The following is an 18,615-nucleotide window of genomic DNA, read 5'->3' as shown; positions in this document are numbered from 1 at the left end:
AGAGAGAGAGAGAGAGAGAGAGAGAGAGAGAGAGAGAGAGAGAGAGAGAGAGCTTGGGATCAGATTCTAGCCAGGGCATCGCAGGTTGCAACCAGCAGGGGGGCGCTGGTTCTTTTGGTAGCAACCATTGACCTTATTGCACCTCTGTATGTGTGTGTGTGTGTGTTCACGTGTGTGCACGCACGTGTGTTCATGCATGTTTACTAATAGCCATAGGAGCAAATCTGGACCCTGAGCTAGCCAGGATACTTGAGCTGGAGCCCTTGCCCCATCTCCCCCATTGGTAAGACCCAGGGACATTGTTAAATCTCATGGGCCCCCCAGCCCTAATCAGGCCTGTGCAGGAATAATATGAAGAAACCCAAGGAGTGCTGGGAGGCCCTGTGGTTGTTGCCCACGGCTGCTGCAACAAATTACCATAAACTCGGTAGCATTAAATGCAACGAATTTATTCCCTTACAGTTTTGGAAGCTAGAAGTCCTAAGTTAGTTCCACTGGGCCAAGGAAAGGTGTCAGCAGGACCAGTTCCTTTTGATGATCTGCGGGGAGCCTCTTCAGTCCAGTGCACCCCGAGCTGCGGCGTCTTCTGTCACCAAAGCACGTCGCTCTTGGTATGTTTCCATCCTAGCATCTTCTCCTCTGACCTTCCTGTGTCCTTCTTAAAAAGGATGACCCCACACTGAGCCTGGGCTCATCGCGATAATCCAGCGTAATCTCCCTACCTCAAGGTCCTTAATTTAATTGCATCTGTAGAGTCCCATTTCCTGTGTAAGACAGCAGTCACAGGTCCCAGGAACTCTCGTGTGGACAGGGACGGATCTCAGAGGCCGTTACTGAGCCAGCATGTGCCTCACCCTTTCACCTCCAGCAGACAAGTAGAAGAAGCCATTAGGGAGGGAAGACGACAGTCCCCAGAAAGTACTAATCGGGCTCCAGATCAAGTCACTTTGCAGTTTTACTTCTTAAGCACCAGTTTACTTTTGCATTTTAAAAGCATTCAGAAGCCTGTCTCTTTTAGCGACTTGAGTGCCACTGTTTCTTTTTCAAATCCTTACTATTCTCTTGTGCATTCCTTAATTGATTTGTCAGTATTGATTTTGAACCTCTAACAAGTTTAAATTTAATCTAAAACTTAATAAAATTTATATTAAGTTAAATTAGAATAATATAGCTAAAGTTTGGGGCTGGGGAGATGGCTCAGTGGAATAAGCACTTCCCTGGCAAGCTCAAGGGCCTGAGTCCAATCCCAGGTTCTTCCCCCGCAACAACAACAAAAAAATATATATATACATATACATATATATAGCTAAAGTTTAAGAGAAAGTGATGCTGCTGTTTTAACCAGAGATCTTCACTTAATGAGGCTCTTGGTAAATTTTAAAACTTAAGTTTTGAAGTATCTAAAAAGTTACTAGTAGTAACTTAAATTATCCTGCAAAAAATTGTGATATTTTAAATTTCTAATGAGAATCAATTTATGACCAAATTGCAGAAAGAAAGTGGGGACACCAAGAAGGTCACATGGTGGTAATGTCTACAGCCAGCTCCTCAGGTTTGATATTTACTGACTGTAGTTCTAAAATTGTCCTAATTTTTTTTTTCCTTTTTGGGACAAGATTTTACTATGCAGCTCAGGCTGGCCAAACTCACAGTGGTCCTTTTGCTGCAGCCTCCTGAGTGCTGGGATTAGAGGTGGGATTATAGTTTTATGCCCATGCCCAGCCATGAATTTTTTCTTTTCTTTTTGGTGCTGGAAATCAAACTCAGGACCTTGTGCTTGCCAGGCAGGTTCTGTGCCATTAAGCTATATTTCTGGCCCCAAGAATTTTGTTTTAATCATGTAAAAACTCCAAAAGACTGATAGAATGCGAATGGACAGGAAGTCACAGGAGCAACCATGCTGATTTTGGGACTGAAGCTCCCAACCCGAAAGAGACCTGGACTGAGTTCATATTCTCAAAAACTGACGAATTAATTTTAGGACAGTGGAGTTTAAAAGTGGAATATATTTATTAGAGGAAAGAAAGTTTCTGTCCAAGACAAGGACAGAAGGGTCCTGGGTGGGTTGTCCTGGGAATCTGCCTTTTCTGGGGATTTCTACAGAGCAAAACTGTGAGGTGAGGCAGGTCTAAGGCAGAAGCCATGGGAACTTGCACATGAGGTAGGACACGACTATGGTCAACCAATAAGGTTACAAGCACAACTCGCTCATGTAAAATTGGTTAAATCCAGGACCAAATGGGGAAGTGAGTCCCGTAGCAAGTGGAGGTGAGTACAGAAGGAGGGGGGCTCTTCCTGGAGGAGCTGGGTTGGTGACTCTTCTGGCTTCCTCACGGTGATGGGCACCCACTCAGAGCACCAGTGCCGGATGCTGTCCCTAGGGAGCTACGGCACATTTGTCTGATCTTCTGTCGTGAGGTCTGTCCCTCAGCGGGGACCTGCCCCCCACAGTCCAGGGCGTCTCCCCCTCTTTGCAGGCTCTTTGCAGGCTCCTTCGAGGGCCTTGTTTGACTGCATTTCATATTTCTAACTCAGCTGCCTACAACACTATCACACAGCAAATCTGAATTATTATTAGAAAAGTTAGATGGATAAAATAAATTGCAGAAATATAATGCCCATTTTGAAATTTTTGTAGAATAATGATAAGTATGTTTAAATGTTGGCAAAATCAAATCTTGAAAGACATCAATATAAACTGAAAATTCCTGTGGGATGCGCACATTGACATTTTGGTCATAGAGTGATTTTTGAACATTTAATATACTTTCAGAATACTTAAAAGATGCTTTAAGTGTGCTGCTTTGGAGACCTTGTCAAAGGAAAACTACAGCAATCTTCCAAAGCAACTGAGGCGGTTCCACTGGAGACAATAAATTCATCATTCTAAAAAGCAAGTTTTTAAAATGAAATGGCAGGTCTGGTGACTTGACCCTGTATGAGCTGCGCTGAGGCAAGCTGGGCTCTTGGCTCTGGTGTGTCGGTGGCGGCGCCCGCCAGTGCAGGCTCCCAGGGGCGACCCTCGCAGAGCGGCCGGCAGGGGGCGCCGCGGCTGCACTCCTCGCCGCTGCTTACTTTCTGGGTTTCGCTGCTGCTGAAGCTGAGAGGTCTGTCAGCGTGGTGCAGGGGCACGAGGCTCCAGGAGAGGTGACTGCGTTGTAGGACACTAAACCTCTCCGGCGATGAGTAATCGATGCATAAGCTGCTAGAACCGCGGGCCGTGGGGACAGGCCAGCCGGCCTGTGGCTGCCTCGCCCTTGCCCGGCTCGCCAGCTTTTTCTTGTGTTGTCTGCGTCCCAAATGCAGTTGCTCTAACAGCTCTTCTCTGACAGGCCTCTCAGCCACTATATCTTTTTCTTTTCGTGTGTGTTCTTGTGTTTTGTCTCACTATACATTTCATGCTAAGCTCGAGCTCCCTTTGTAGCCCAGGCTGGCCTGGAACTCACAAGGCTCCTCCTGCCTCAGCCTCCCGAGTGCTGGGGTTACAGGCGTGCGCAGCCGCGCCCGCCCAGTCATGATATTTCGGAAGTGGACCAAAGCCTCTGAAACCACCGGACGAAACAGGTGGGCCCTCCCTTAAAGCGCAGATGTTAGGTGTTTGTCCGCGCGGGACACAGTGACGGGTACCGCGACCTCAGGCGTGCCTCCTCCGCACGCACGCTGGCGCGCCCTGCAGCGCCCTTCCGGCCGCCTCCAGCTCCGGGCGGCGGCGCCCTGTCGGGCTCGCACCGTCCTGGACCTGGTGCCTCCTCCGGGCGAGCGCTCCTTGTCCTCGGGGCCCCTCCTACGGAAACCCCTCTGTTCTGCTGCTCCGCAGCTCCCCGTCAGGCCAGCCTGGACGGTTCTTTCCACCTCTGCGTTGACGTGCTCGCAGCCTGGCGAGTCCCCGAAGGTCACCAGGCTCATGTCCTCCACTGCCCTTCCCCCGGGACACTCCAAACTCCTTCTGTATATGAAGCTTCCGGAGGTGGCTTACTTGGCTCAGCTTAGCGCTGCAGCTGTTGTCCGTCCTCGGCGCGCAGCAGCTCCTTAGGGCTGACCTCGCTCGCGCCAGTGTCCCCGCCACGGGGACAGAGCTTCGCATTTGGAACGAGGGAGGCACGTTTTGTTTACGGACATAACATTCTAGCGATTTATTTCTGTTGTCTTTCTAAGAGGAACGTTACAGGAAACAGCTGTCCTGCACATTTACTCCAGTTGCGCTTGTACCCTGAGCGCAGTTTCTCAGCCGCCCTTCCTGGGGATCGCTGAAACAGACACATTTTTAAAAGATTTTAATTGCTTCGCTCATGCATGAATACTTAGAAATAATTCATCATTGCTTCCCGTGTTTTCTCGTTTTTGCTTGCACAGAAATTAATTATTTATTAACCTTTTAAAATTTGTCCTTCTTCCTCTTGCCTTCTGCATTTTTCATTTAATGCTTGAAAACCCTGCCTTGACCTTATAGTAATGAAAAGGGAGTGGTCCTGGAGGAACAGAATATGAAAAAGCTGCTGATGTAAAACCAAGTCTCTTTTGGATGAATTGCGGTGGTGACTCAGACTTCCCTAAGTGCTCTGCACATTTCCCAAAGGCTGTCTCCACCGGCCTTCTCCCCGCTCCCGCGGAGGCTCTGCCTGGCCTCCGGGGGTACCTCCCACGCCTGTGGGTGGGGGGGACTCCTTTCTCCTCTTCAGTGGACAGCAGGGTCTTGTGTGCGCGATCCTACCCCAGGGCCTGCGCGCTTGGTCCGCGGCACTGCTGGGAGGGATGAGTGTAGGCAGGCACCTTCGTTTCCTTTTATTGATGGGACCTTGTCCCCCGTATCCCAGTTCCCCATTCTGCAGTTACCTTTATGTGTAGTCTGCCATGGTCTGAGAGATCAAGTGGAAAATTTCAGTATGAACATTCATAAATCTAGAATGACTTTTGTTATACTACATTGTTGTAATTGTTTTATTTTTACTATTGTTGTTAATATCTTACCATACCTAATTTATAAGTTAGACTTTATGCCAGGCACGTATGCCTAGGTAAAAACCACAGTGCACAGTGTTTGGTACTGCCCGAGCTTTCGGCCCTCACGAAATGTCGTCTTTCAAGAACAAAGAACGTCTCTGAGCCCACAGCTAGTGTTCAGAGGACGCCGTTGCCAGGGATGAAGCCACCCTTTCAGAGACTTTTCACCATCTTCCCTGTAGCCCTAAAGATATTCTTATTATTTTCTTGTCTTTTTTTTAACTTAATATACTTTCTGGCTTTGTACTTTTTCATTTTAAAGTGTTCTATGAAACACAGATTTTTGCAGTGGGGTGTCCTTCCTAGAATGTTTGGTTATGTGTACAGATTGTACAGTGTTTTCTCTCCGCTTTTACTGTAAGGAAACAGTTTTAAGTCCCCTTCAAACTGTAAGGATTTAGAGAACTAAGTTACTTTCCCAAGGTTAGAAGCACTTGTGAGCCCATAGCTAAGTAGCCTGCAGTCCGTATTCCTATGTAGTCCTACGTAGCTAAGACATTTCCTCTTACCATGACTTGACATGTTTATGAGCCAGTAAGCACCTGCAGGCCAAGGGAGGAGGCTCAAGTGCTGCTTTAGGGTCTGGTCTAGTGTGCATGGTGCAGCAGCCCAGCCCAAGGAGCGCAGGTGGGAGACTGTGCCGGGGTGCAGGGAGGGGTGCTGGGGTGCAGGGAGGGGCCGTCCTGCGCATTGTGACGTGCTCGGCAATGGACATTTCTAGCCTCTACCCGCCTTACGCAGTACCATCTCCACATGTCCAGTTGCCACAACCCAGAATGCCTCCATGTGTCACCCGCTGTCCCCAGGAGCAACAGAACAGACTCGTGGCACCTGGAGGCAGCTTCTGCTCCCAGCCACCCAGCACCTCCATGGCCAGCTTTGAGGTTCTCTGCAGGGTCCGCTTGCATAGGTGGGACTGTGTGCATCCTCTGGGACGGTAGACTGCATCTGATCAGGGACCACTGACAGCAGGGCCTACAGTGGAGGAAACACCAATCCCCTGAAGGTCCGCGTAAGTCAGTGGCGGAGGCCGTGTTCTGCCCCTCTGAACCATTCGTTAGCAGGAGGATCATTTGAAGCTGAGAGTACTGGAGATTTCACAGCAGCAGAAAAAAACGTCTTGGGATTTTTCTTATCTAACTCAAAGGAGAAGCTCCTGAGAAATAACAACTACTCTAACTGCTCTCTCCCAGGACAGTTTTGTGGATAAGAAGGTGGAAAATTTGCACAGGAATGGACAAGCGCAAGTAAATGTCACCAAGACAGTCCTTCTTTTCCAAGGGTGACCCCAGATAGCTTCCTTCTCTCCTCGTGTCCTCTCTGGAAACTCCAGCCTCTCCATCTTTGTCCTGTGATCTTCCCACGCATTTTTCTCTCTCCTCTATAACAGCAAATCTCAGGCTGGGGATATAGCTCAGCTGCACAAGCTCCTCCCGGCAAGCACCAGGTCCTGCGTGCGACTCTCAGTATCAAAAAGAAAACAATTTATGTAATAGCGAATCTCTCAGTCACACTGAGGAAAGCTCGTGGGACCTCATTTCTCTTAAAATTCAAGCAGTGGCTTCATCTAAAGACAAAGGCGTTCTGGGCATATCTTTTTATTATCTTTTGTTTATATATCCAAAGTTTTACAGTAAAATGTTTCATGTTTTATGGGGGAGCAATAAAATTTTTCTTTAAATAAAAAAAAGGACAGAGGCCTCTTTCGATTGCCAAGATGGCACCATTTTAAAAGATGCTGGTCTGGCCGGTGTAGAGGAGCAGCTAAATCAGGAAAGTGCTACTGCCGAGCTGCACGAAAGCAAGAACTTACTACTCCAGCATAAGAGCCGTGAGATGCGCACACCTCGGAAGCCACTGGACGCTAGTTTTTCCTGTCAGTTTGGCATCATGATACCCCATTGTTCTCCGATGTGTCGTCAGGGTGTGGCTGAGCCTTCTCCCAGCCTGTGATTCCAGAGGGAGCGGGAAGGCCGCCTCCAGCGCCTCCTACAGGTGCTTTTCTCCCGGCATAAGCTCTTCTTAATGGCAGGAAGCGTCATTCAGGTGATGATTTCTTCCAACGGGCCAACACTTTATTCAAAACAACAGGAAATACCTCCCCTTTGCTACTAATCTAAGCATGTTCCTGAAGTCTGGATTAGAAGTCTGTAGGAGAGCCTGTACAGCTGGGTCGCCTTCTAATTGGCTTTGCTCCAAGATCTCCTGCCCGTGCAGTCTATGCTCAGCTAAGCATTGCTCCTTCAGCTTTTTCTTCTCACGAGCGCGTGTGCTTCTTGTGCTTCTCCCATACACGTATGCACGCACTAGGATTTCCTCTAGGTCTGTTGCTTTGTTTTGTGACAAAGTAAAGCTGAAAATAACTAAAAAGATCCCTGTTGCAGTCCCTGCTATCTCTGGTTTGGAAGCTCCAGATCTGGGCCTTGGCATCGCTCCTTTCTTTGCCCCTCCGTTCCTGGTGAGATGGGGGGGGGGTCGAAGTGACAAGACAACACCCTGTTTTGTGCTTCTCCATTGAGTGTGCTCAGCCTTTGTTTCTGGATCTCGCAAACCCGAGCACTGACCCCTGCCCTCCCTCCTCTGAGGAGTGCGAGGTCCCAATAGGACAATATGGAGAAAACATTTCTAAGCTCGCAGTCTCTTCACCAGGGAACCCCATACTGCGGAGGTGCTCTGAGACCCGTGGTAGCTTAGAGCTGGGAGGACTACTGACCCGCGTCTTCTAGGAGCACGTTGAATTCCACAAGAGCAGGGGGACACTTGAATGAAGATAGGTCTTTTTAGGATCCATAGGATCAGATTTCGATGGCCCCGTAGTTCTGAAAGAATTGTCTTCCAAAGCTTCTCTATCTATAGTAGAGAAATTGCTGCACACTTAGACAATTTTATATTATGTTATTCAGGTAGGAATTGCTTTACTCCATAGTTCATGAACAAAATACGCTGGTGTTCTTGTAGACAGGACACTTACTTAGGAGGGTCTGCAAATGTGATAGAGATTTTCTAGGCGGGGGGAGAGAAGACGGGCTCTCCAGAGACCCGGATGACCACCTGAAGGTGAGGAAAGGGGAACCAGGCAGGGCCAGGAAGCAGTGAGGCCTTCAGAGGGTGTGGCTGAGGTTGGGTCCCGCTCAGGCGGTGTCGCAGGCCGCCTTCTCTCTCATTCTGGCCTCCTACCCGCTCTCACCCCTCCGAGGTGGACCGCTTCTCCCTCCCGCATCCCCTTTCCTGCGTGGCGGAGATGCTAATGCTACTGTGCAGCCGTGTGCAGCTGGTTTACCGCGGCAGCATTCTCAGAGGCCAGGGACAGAAGCATCCCCAGTGTCTATCAATATGTGGGTAGATTTTTTTTAAAGTGTGATTATGCCCTTGATGGAATATGATTCCACCTTAAAAAGGAAATTCTGACCTGGTCTACAACACAGACCAACCTTGAAGTCTTTAGACCTAGTGGACTTGCGCCAGTCACTCACACACACACACACACACACACACACACACACACACACAATGCTGTATGACGTTGCTTTTATGAAGTGTCCAGAGTAGTCAAATTTATGAAAAAAAGGAACAGAATTGAGGGAAATGAGGAGGTGGTTCAACGTGTGTCTACTTTGAGGTTTACAAGCTGAAAGCATTCTGGGCCAGGCCTGGGCAGCAAGGTGAACACTCCTATCATGGCTGAGCTGTAGGCCTTAACAGGGAGAAGGCGGCAAGCTTCATGTTCTTTATATTTTATACAGAACAGAAATAAAAACTTAAAAGCCGAAAGAAGTTAAAACATCAGTACAAAGTCAGACAGCCGGGGTCAAAGTGTGTGGCCCTGTCTTGTGTCTTACGGCGGGAGGCTCTGTCACGCTGACGGGAAGAGGAGGAGGGAGGCGACACGGAAGGTGTCTCTGTGGAGCTGAGGTACACCTTCCTCCTTTCTTCCTCTTTGTTTTCAGCATCGTGGCCCAAGAAACGATAAACTTCTGGAATTTGGGAATTGAGGATGACCCTGGCTTGACAATTTATATATTAAAATGCGACACTGCAACCTATAAATATCCACAGTGATTCTGTGCGAATTAAAAATTTCAAAACACTTTTAAATTAATGGAGCTCGCTACCAGAATGCCTCTGGAATAAAATTTCTTTCTAAGGGGTAGGAGTACAGGATATTTTATTTCTTCCCTTTGCATTAATCTATATTTTCTTATTTCTGTAATGATTATGGATTATCTTTGTAATTTGAGGAAAAATTATTGAAGCTCTACTAAAGCAAAAGATGGGGCACAGACATGCTGAGGTGCTGGGGTGAATCACATTTCACAACGTTCTGGATGCTACATGACAGCAGAAATGAGGCTGGACCAGATACTGCAAACATTTGACAAACTTTCGGGTGAAGATTTAGAGTATGCATGCCTGTTGAGGGGGGCCCTCAGCTGATTTGGAGCTTCAGTTGAGGGAGCCAGCAAGAGTCAGGAGTCACCAAGCCACTGCTTGTAGAGCAAAGAGAGTTAGGCTTTATTGATGTGCGGGGGTGGGCGAGTGCCTGGCAGCACTCACTGGCTGAGCAGGGCTCCAAACGATTTTTGCTTACTGCAGTCTCAGAGCCCTTAGTATTTGTGGTCCACCTCCTACAAGATGTTGAGTTTTCATGTCCTTGCAGACACGTGACCTGGCCTTGTATTTGGTGGCAAAGAGGAGGCCAGCTTTGCCCAGGAACCGCTGTGTTATTCTTGTGGCTGGTGCTGTCGTAGTGCATCTGGCCTGTATCATAAGGCTGAAAGACTCAGCACAGGAGCTGCTGCAAGAGTGCCCAGGAGGCCCAGCAGAAGCACACACCAGCTCCATGGGCAGCAGGACAAATGACCCCTGCAGCATAGTCTAACAAAACATTTCTTAGTTGATCGATGTATCTCTGCACAGGGCTGAGTAGAGTCTGACTCCAGGGATGACAGCAAAGGGGACAGACAGATGTGATGATGAAGTGCTAAGCCTCTTATTTACTTTAGTTGTTAGATTCCCAACTGAGCACAAACCTCACTGTGAACTGAGCATGTGAGAGACCAGGCTGTGTTCTCTGTAGGAGAGTCTAATGACTGGGGAGCTGGCGTGGAGCTGAGGAGGTGACGCTAGGCCGAGGAGGGGCTGCAGACACACAGTAAGCACAGCAAAGGGTTGGACTACAGAGGCCGTAATAAATAAAAGGCAGCAGGCTTGGGTCAAAATCCTATCAGTGAAAACTAAATTGCATCTGGTGGCAGGATTTATAGTTGCGAATGAGATTTTGCCCTTCAAAAGGCAGCTACATCAATGGCCAGCTTTAAGTCAGAACCTGACACTTCAGCCTGTGTGTGGCCTGCCAGCGTTTCACTCCCCACTTTCTTCCAGGCCTCCTTCCTGTGCTGTGTTTGGCTCAGGACCAGCTTAAGTAAACCTGCAAGTGAGCCCTGGCCAGAAGGAGTAAACTGCAAAGCTCACTGGAAAGCCTCATCGGAGAGGGGTAAAGAGCCAACGGTGAGACAAAAGAAGACTGAAAGACTGTCAACAACAAAAGAAACTCAAAGGAAAACACCAAGCGTCCTCCTTAGATTCACTGCAGCAGCAATGCACATTTTCCAAGCCCGCACTGTACAGTATGTGGTTACCAGCTATCCAGCGAAGTCATGAAATCTTCGAAATGACTTTGGTGCATAGAGAACAAACAGCCTGCACTCATTAAAAGACATTAAAAGTTTTTCAAAAGAAAAACATGGACCCAAGGACTGTGGAATGGAAGCGTTACTGAGGGCCATCACCTCATCAGCTGTGTCCCTACTGAGCGCCACTCTTACTGCGAACTGCTGCCCAAGCTAGGGTGCTCTTCACGGCTGGCAAAGAGTTGATCCTGTTTGCTACTAAGGACATTTTCCGTGAACTTTTAGGAGAAGCTGCAGCTCCAGTAGTGAAGTGTGCTTTTCTTTCTGTTAGCACCGTAAGTAGATGAGCTGAGGAGACAGCGAGGATGCCAAAACGTGACGGTGAGAGAAGATTACTTAGCCACATGGTGCACAACCAGGACTGCTGCTTCTACTGATACTGACCAGGAAACGGTGCTCGTTCTTGTGTGCTGTACGTTTCAGGAGGATGTGCACAGGAATATGCTGTGTGCCCCTGGCTGTCAGCCAGCGCTCCAGCTGCAGAGCGTCCAGCTCTTCGAATAACTGCATGTCCAAAGAGCTGCGCTGGTCCTTTCCTCTTGGCACGTGGAGAGAGTGGCTGCCGCGAGTGGACGGCTTTCTAGGTTTACTTCTGGAGTCAGAGATGTCATGGCTGGACGTGAGTCTCCCACGTCAGCACCATGTCAGCCGTGCGGAAGTGCCAGCTAGCCAAAATATGTCCCCTGCGCTTACCCACACTTCGCGTGAGGAGATAAAAGCTGCCAGCCACGTTAAAGTACCGTAAGTCCCCAACTTGTGAACGTTGGGGCTGTGAGCTTTCACTGATACCAACAGAGCGCACACTAGGAACATTCGTAGGTCCAAACAGTGCACAGAGGTAGCTCTCCTGTCTGCCGGATGCGGCCACAGCCGCGCTGCTGTGTGGTCACCGTGCAGTGTGGTAGTCCAGCGCGGTACAGCGCGGCCAGGGACGTGCCGCAGTCTTGGTGTGTGTTTGGTTTTTTATGGTTTGCGCGGTATATTTATATCAAAGGTATCTAAGACTCCCTTTGTCAGTGTTATGAATGAATCTTATTTGTGAGTGTTCTCCCGAAAGGAACTCACTTGTGGGCTGTGACTCACCGTCCTTGCCCTCAACACACATCTTGTCACATAACTGTGAGGGCGTGGGCTCAGCGGCGCGTGCTCACTGCACACACCTGATAAGGCTCTCTAAAAGCAGATCGCTGGCAAGCTTGGGACTGCAAGAGTAGCTAGAGAGGGCCTTCAGAAGATGGTCACCGCCGGCAGCTCATTTTAGTGACACAGATTGGGCTGCAAAATGCTTTTACTCCTGTGCTGTGTTCAACCTGCTTGAAGAACTCAATCTGGCACTTGAGGGGAGAGCAACAGCTGTGTTCGAGTTGGCAGATAAAGGGGCTGCATAAACTAGGGAGTGACAAGTGAACGTCTGAAGCATCAGCAGAGATCTCTGAAGAGATTAAGCCAGGGCTTTTTGCTCCCAGCTGGCCCATGATCACTTGTGCCAGCTTTCAAGAGTTTGAGCTTGACTTCCCAACCTCAAGGGACCCCGACCTGGGCAGGAGCAGATGCTTGGCCCTCTGTGAACAGTCCGCGTCAGCTGACTCCGTACCAGAGGAGGATCAACTACCTGAGAGGCCACGTGATGGTGGTCACAAAAGCACATTGTGACAGCTTCAAATCTCCATCTATTCTAGATTAAAGTGAAGGCAAAACCTCCTGAGCTCGGCACAAAGTGATGAAAATTCTGCTTCCGTTTCCAGCTTCCTATTTTGTGAAGCAGGGTTTTCTTCAGGGACAGAAACCAAAATGAGATTGTGGAGTAGACTGGACCTGACCAAGACGCTTCAGGTGTTTCTCTCTCATCACTGCCAATGATGAGAGACATTGGGGCAAGCTGGTGGGAGAAAAATAAGCTCAGGGCTTCCACTGGTTCTGCATTATGATGTGTGATTTTTTCACTACATATTGCAATGTAATAGTAGAGACAAAGCACACAATAAATGTAGTGTGCTTCAATCATGCCTAAACCACCCCCACTTCCGCCAACCCTGTCTGTGGAAAACTCGTCTTCCTCAAAACTGGTCCCTGAGACCCAAGTTGAAGACTTCTGACCCAGAGCTCAGGTGTGCCTGGCCCAGCTGCCGCAAGGCCCTTTGTCCCATTTCCTGTTCGTCTGAGAGCCGAGACGTGTGTCACACAGGTCATCTGGAGCAGGAAGGGGCTGGCGTGGGCTGACTTCTTTCTCCCTGCAGTGTCTTCTGTTGAGGATTTCAGCTCAGATCACTCCAGGGTTTCTCAGTCTCAGCACCAAGGGCTTTAGGGCCTCATAACTTTGCTGGAGGGAACCGTTTCGTGTACTGTAGATTTTTAGCAGCATCCCTGGACTCTGCTCCTAGATTCCAACAATGCCCCTCCCTTGTGTGACAAGGAAAGCTGTCTCCAGACAACAAAAATATCCCTCGGGAGATGCAGTCGTCTCCCTGCTTGGGAACTACCGATCTACTCCTAGTGGGAGTTCATGCAATCAGCAGGCTTCTCTTGTAGGCCTATGCTTCACCTGTGTGTGGAATTTTGAGTCTGGAGAGTTCATGAGAAAGACACAAGGATCGCATGACAAGTCCCTACCTGGTCCCTTGGTCGAGCAGCGCTTGGCCTCGACATGTTGCTGCTCTGTGCAGCCCTTGGCGGTGAGAGTGGGGCCGCCGGGCTGGCCTCGACCGCCCTCCTGACTCGGCTCCAGCCTCACTCTCAGCCAGGCTTGTGGGCCTTCCTGCTGCCTGGGGCTTACCCTGCCCTTCCCACCAGGGAGTGGCCCCTGCCCGTCCCTTTCCCAGCTGTCAGTGACAGCCTCCCTGAGGTAGCCCTGGTGTCAGGAGTGGACATGACGCTGCTCCTCCCGGAACACCCAGGCTTGGCCCCTGGTCAGGACTATCCCCTCCCCTTGAGCTCCAGGTCAGTGAGAACAAAACAGGAGGATGCACGTCACATGCTCAGTGCGCATCTGTTCAGGTCACCCTTGTCATCAGTGTCACTGTGATTCGGAGCCACCACCTCACGTTGCAGGGTCCTTGCCTGGAGAAAGAGGGGGTTGAGTTGGGCTCATGTCCAAGGGTTTTTCAGTGTTTACTTTCAAAGACTTCGGTGTTCTTCAGTTGAAAAATGGAGTAGATGATAACTGCCATCGAGGCCTGACGTCCTCTCTCCACTGAGAACGCCTCACTTTGAGCAGGAGGGAGCGATTTCTCCATGACGTGGGCTCAAGGCGTGGATTCAGTGGACCTCGATGGGCCTCAGAGTCCTTTGGGAAGAGGACCTTCTTATCTAACAAATAAACTATTCTTTGTTCTTGCTCTAAAAACACTTTATTTTTATTTTCTTACCACTAAATTTATACAAGTTCACGTCGGTATTTTCTCACAGGCATGATGATAAGAAAAAAAAAAATCCATCACCTCTTCATGCAGAAATACTAGCTAACATGTTAATGGCGCTCCTGCCAGGTCTTTTATTAAAATGAACATCACTTAGAATTTCGCAAGCTTTGGTTTTTACCAGTACCGTGCTGGTGAGGTGGAAAAAGCAGAGTGTGGGGGTGACAGGCTGCCTGGCGGGCAGGGGCTGAGGGGAGCTGGGACAGGTCTGTCTGTGAAGGGACTCAGTTAAAGCAGGAAAAAGCCAACCTGAAAAGCGTTTTCAATATTTCATTGAAGTACAGCACACCCCCTGCTGCACTTGACAGTACACTGAGGAGCTAAGCCTTCTTCTAAAATGCCTGACGACTAGCTGACGCTCTAGATGGGTGTTTGCCGTCTGAGCCCGGAGTTAGTGTTGGTGGTCTCCAGTTTTGATGTGGTTAGAGGAGAGCAAGAACACAGAGGCATCTGGGAAACCATCTAAGTTTAGGATTCTTCTACATCTAAAAAAATTCCCAATTTTATATTTGTTTTATCTGTAACCAGTGCTAAGGTGTGTGGTGCTTAAGTTACTTCCTTTACTGCTCATTGAACACACTCAGTCTAGATTTTGTAGGTACACTTCCTGTGTTCCCTCACAGCCCTGTGGTTCATGCAAGGACAAAAACAGGAGTGACTGGCAAAGCCAGTTTGCAGACAAACATTTCTGCCTCATGGCAAATCAAGCTGTGGGACAGAGGCGGCCCTGGCCTCTGGTGCCCGCCCCCAGGTGCACCCTCCCAGCCAGCCCGCTGGGAGCCATGCAGGCCTCTGCCAATAGCAGAAGAGTTTCTCCTACGCTGTGACAAGATGAAACAAAGCAAAGCCCAGCAACACAGCAAAAGCTGTCGCTAGGTGTTGTTGATGTGAAGAACGGAAATCCCAACTCAATCTCTCGCTCTCTCTCTCTCTCTCTCTCTCTCTCTCTCTCTCTCTCTCTCTCTCAGAAAGCTTACTACCTCAAATAACAGGAAATGTAGAGCAAGAGCACCTCTGAGCCTGGCTGACCCACAGGTCCAGTTCTCAGTTTTCTCCTTCACCTCAGCCTTGTCCAGCTGTTCATCCTCAGTGTCCCCGACACGGGAGGAGCTGATGCGACTCAGGATCTCTCACATCCATGGCTTGTGCATTTGTCTCACCCTGCCCCTTGGAGCTTGCTTCAGCCTCTCATTTTCTGCCCAGCTTCAAAGGAGTTTCCCTCTGAAATCCTTGCCGTTCCCCAGTCTCCTTCATGGATTCACTCAGACCAGACTCGGTGCCTTCTTTCTACCATCCTTCGCCCTCCTTGTCATCTGTCTGCCCTCTTCGCCTCCTGTCTTCTTTTTTTCTTTTTATTTATTTTTAATGTTTTTAGTACAAGGTCTACAGGGTCTCACTACACAGATTGAACTCACAGTGATCCTCCTGTTTTTAGCCTCCCAAGTGCTGGGATTACAGGTGCGCACCACCACACCTAGTCTCAGTCACTGTCTCAGGTGGAGCTGGAATGGCATGCCGGGGATCGAACCAGGGTTGAACCCAGGTCCCTGTGTCTGCCTAAGCAGGCACTGTAATCCACTGAGCTATTTGGCCAGCCCTTCCTCCTGTCAACACACATGCCTACCTTATCTGTCCTGTCCCCATGGAAGTATCATTCCTCAGGGATGACTGGCACATTTACAGACCCAGCATGTCCAGCCCTGACCTATCCACCAGCTCCATACTTGCAGCGGCAATGGGCTGATCTATACTTGCAGAGACACTGTGCTGCGATGTCAGCAGGCTCTCTGAGCTCCATGCCCCAAGCTCTGCTTCCTCTTCCACTGACCTTCAAAGCTGCTTCTCCTTGCCTTAGGCTCCTCTCGTCTACTAAAAGACTCATAATGCACTGGAGTCTTTCTCCAGTCTGACTTGGAACTGGTCTGAATGCCCGAAAGTCCTGGCACCTCTTCTCTGAGAAATTTCATTTCCGCCCCCTGCTCTTCACTTCTAGGTCCACACTGAATCAACTCACTGCACTCCTGGGTAGTGTGATGCTGTCCTATTGTCACCTTCAGCACAGAGGCCAGAGTGATGGAAATATATGAAATCAGATCATCTCACTGCCTTGTAGAAACCCCTTCCATGGCTTCCTGTTGTGAGCAGAGCAAAATTGAGGCACTTCATAACAGCCTAAATGGTTTACCACATCTGGCTGTGAATTTTTCAGGTCCCATCCAATGAAATTCAAGTCCCAGGCATACTGACCCACTGCCTGTCTCTGGAAACGCAGGCTTGCTCCTACCTGGGAGCTATCAAGTTGCTGTGCTCCCTGAATTTTGAAGGGTTTAGCCATTCAGATCTCAGCTTAAGGCCTTCCCTGGCCACTTAGTCTAAATTGTCCCTTTCCACATCCACTCTGTACCTTTCACGTTGTTCTACAGCTCATTATTTTAATTATCTTTCCATCTGTTTCTAGGCTGTACCCACAAGGGAGGCAGGATCCCTGACCTTGCTTACTGTTCTTAAATAAAAGTTATGAGAGGCTGTGGTTTTTGACAGAGTTCCTGCCCTTGGCCTAGAAAACCAGAAAGAAAACAAATCAAACAAACAAACAAACACCAAAAAAATCCCCATGGAACTCATGACAGTCAAAAATTATGAGACCTGGGGATAAAACACCGTCTAAGACTCAGTTTTCCCTACAGTGATCTGCAACACAGATCATTTCTGCGGCCTTAGAAAGTGTGGGGAATTCTCCTGCACAGCAAGCAAGCGTTTCTGCAGCAGACACCAGCTGGATGTCCTGTGATCCAACTTTGTCCAGGTGCTTTCTACCCAAAGGTAACAGCAGATCTCCAGGACTGAAGGCTCAAGGCAAAAGGTTGCTCCATTCCCTACCCTAAGAGGCGGGTCATCAACTCTAGATTGTTCTCTGTGTGTCATAAGTGGGCATTCCCACGACCTTCTCCTGGAGTTCAGTTGACTTACTTGAACAGAATGCAAGGAAACACTTAGGTTTATCAGTTTATTAGGAGGGATATGACAGGACAGAGATGAAGACACGTCTGGATATGTAGGGTTCTTTTACGTCTTAGGTAGCTAGGGAGAAACGGCAGTAGGAATGAGGAAACATAAATACGACAAGAGCTGGGTCAGGTGGCGGTCACTGGCTGTTTGGCAAAGATCCCCAGAACAACAGTCAGGGTGTTTATTTATACCTTTGCAAAGTTAGTATCATGTGACACAAGTTTGCCTAGTGACTAATAGCTGACATTCACTAGGCAGGATGCCTTTCCCAGCACTGAGCAGCTTTAGGCACTGTGGCCTTGTCCTGCCCTCATACACACCACCGATTTCCCCCTTCAGCCACTCCCAGCTTCTCTTCATTTTGGTTTTGTTGTGTAAATGATGAGTGTTCCACTGCAGTTGGACAAGCTGTGTTTGAAGAACACTTTGGAAGACCTTTTCCTTCTTGATACCAGTCCAAGGATTTTGGTAACTGTATAGCAGTTTAGCCCTGTGTAGTCCAATAGTCCATAACAGTAGTGCGTTACCAGTACAGCTAGCAATTGTCAGAAGGTGTTAGTGATTTGAACCTTTTACAGTTTAGCATATTATTGTTGCAGCACTTTTCATATCTCATGGTTACACTTTCCTGCTGGATGATTAAGACCGAGTTAAAGCAAAACATGTATAAATAAAAAATTAACTTTTTGCTATCTGAAAAGTTCAGTTAAATCTCCTCAGGATTTGGAACTAAGTACAGCACTTCCAGACCTCTGTCAATGTCGGCCATCTGGATGAGTTATGGCCCTTGCTTGACCAAGTTGTTTTCTGTGAAAGCTTGAGAGATGTTTTCTCCAGGTGGCCCTCATTTGGCACACCATGTGCCATGGAATCACCTTTCTCTGTGATCACATAATTTCCTTGATCAGAAAATTAGGGACTCAACAGAGTTACAAGATGTCATAGCAGAGGTTTTCTTATGTCCTGAGTCCTCAATAACCTTGGAGGACAGGGACAAAAGTTGGCTATCCTTCTATCCCACTCCATCTCTCTGATTTTTGGTCTCCAAACTTTGGTTGTTAAACATCCAGAAGATGATCGCATTACCCTGTAATGAAGGTAGTAAGCTTAACATTACTATCTATCTAAATATCAAACACCTTAGACGTACAATGGACCCATTATTTTTTAACTACCATGGATATTCTAATATTTAAATTCCTATAGAATGTTGACAGATAACTCACAATTTTAACACAGACATTTAGAAATCAAAGACATACATAACACTGTAGTGTGACAATCTCAATGACATTTTGTGGCATACTTAAATTTTCATTTTGATATAATACAACCCCTTTAACCAATCATCATTATCTATTTATTTTATTTTATTTTACAACAGTTATTTTTATTTTAAAGAAAAAAAAAATAAAAACAATGGTACAAAATCTCAAAACAAGATTTTAGGAGAGTAACAATGGTTAGTACATTGTGTATTGTTACTGCCAAAGTAGTTT

General features: G+C 48.2%; 1 long non-coding RNA gene and 1 pseudogene across 1 annotated transcript in view; one reads left to right on the top strand and one right to left on the bottom strand.

The window, feature by feature from the left end:
* LOC101590755 overlaps positions 1-3,906 on the bottom strand; it is a 68,362-nt pseudogene extending 64,456 nt beyond the window's left edge.
* Positions 3,907-6,908: 3,002 nt separating this feature from the next.
* The window catches only part of LOC111818698, a 13,256-nt gene continuing 1,549 nt past the window's right edge, over positions 6,909-18,615 (top strand). The window contains exons 1-2 of the long non-coding RNA XR_002822617.1: positions 6,909-6,919; positions 9,503-9,505. This is a non-coding gene — a long non-coding RNA (uncharacterized LOC111818698). The remainder of the gene's footprint in view (positions 6,920-9,502; positions 9,506-18,615) is intronic.

This window comes from Octodon degus, unplaced genomic scaffold (genome assembly GCF_000260255.1).
Source record: "Octodon degus isolate 3935 unplaced genomic scaffold, OctDeg1.0 scaffold00100, whole genome shotgun sequence".
NCBI classification, from domain to species: Eukaryota; Metazoa; Chordata; class Mammalia; order Rodentia; family Octodontidae; genus Octodon; species Octodon degus.
Note: the sequence above shows the minus strand (reverse complement) of the source record. Positions and strands in the feature narration are given on the sequence as shown.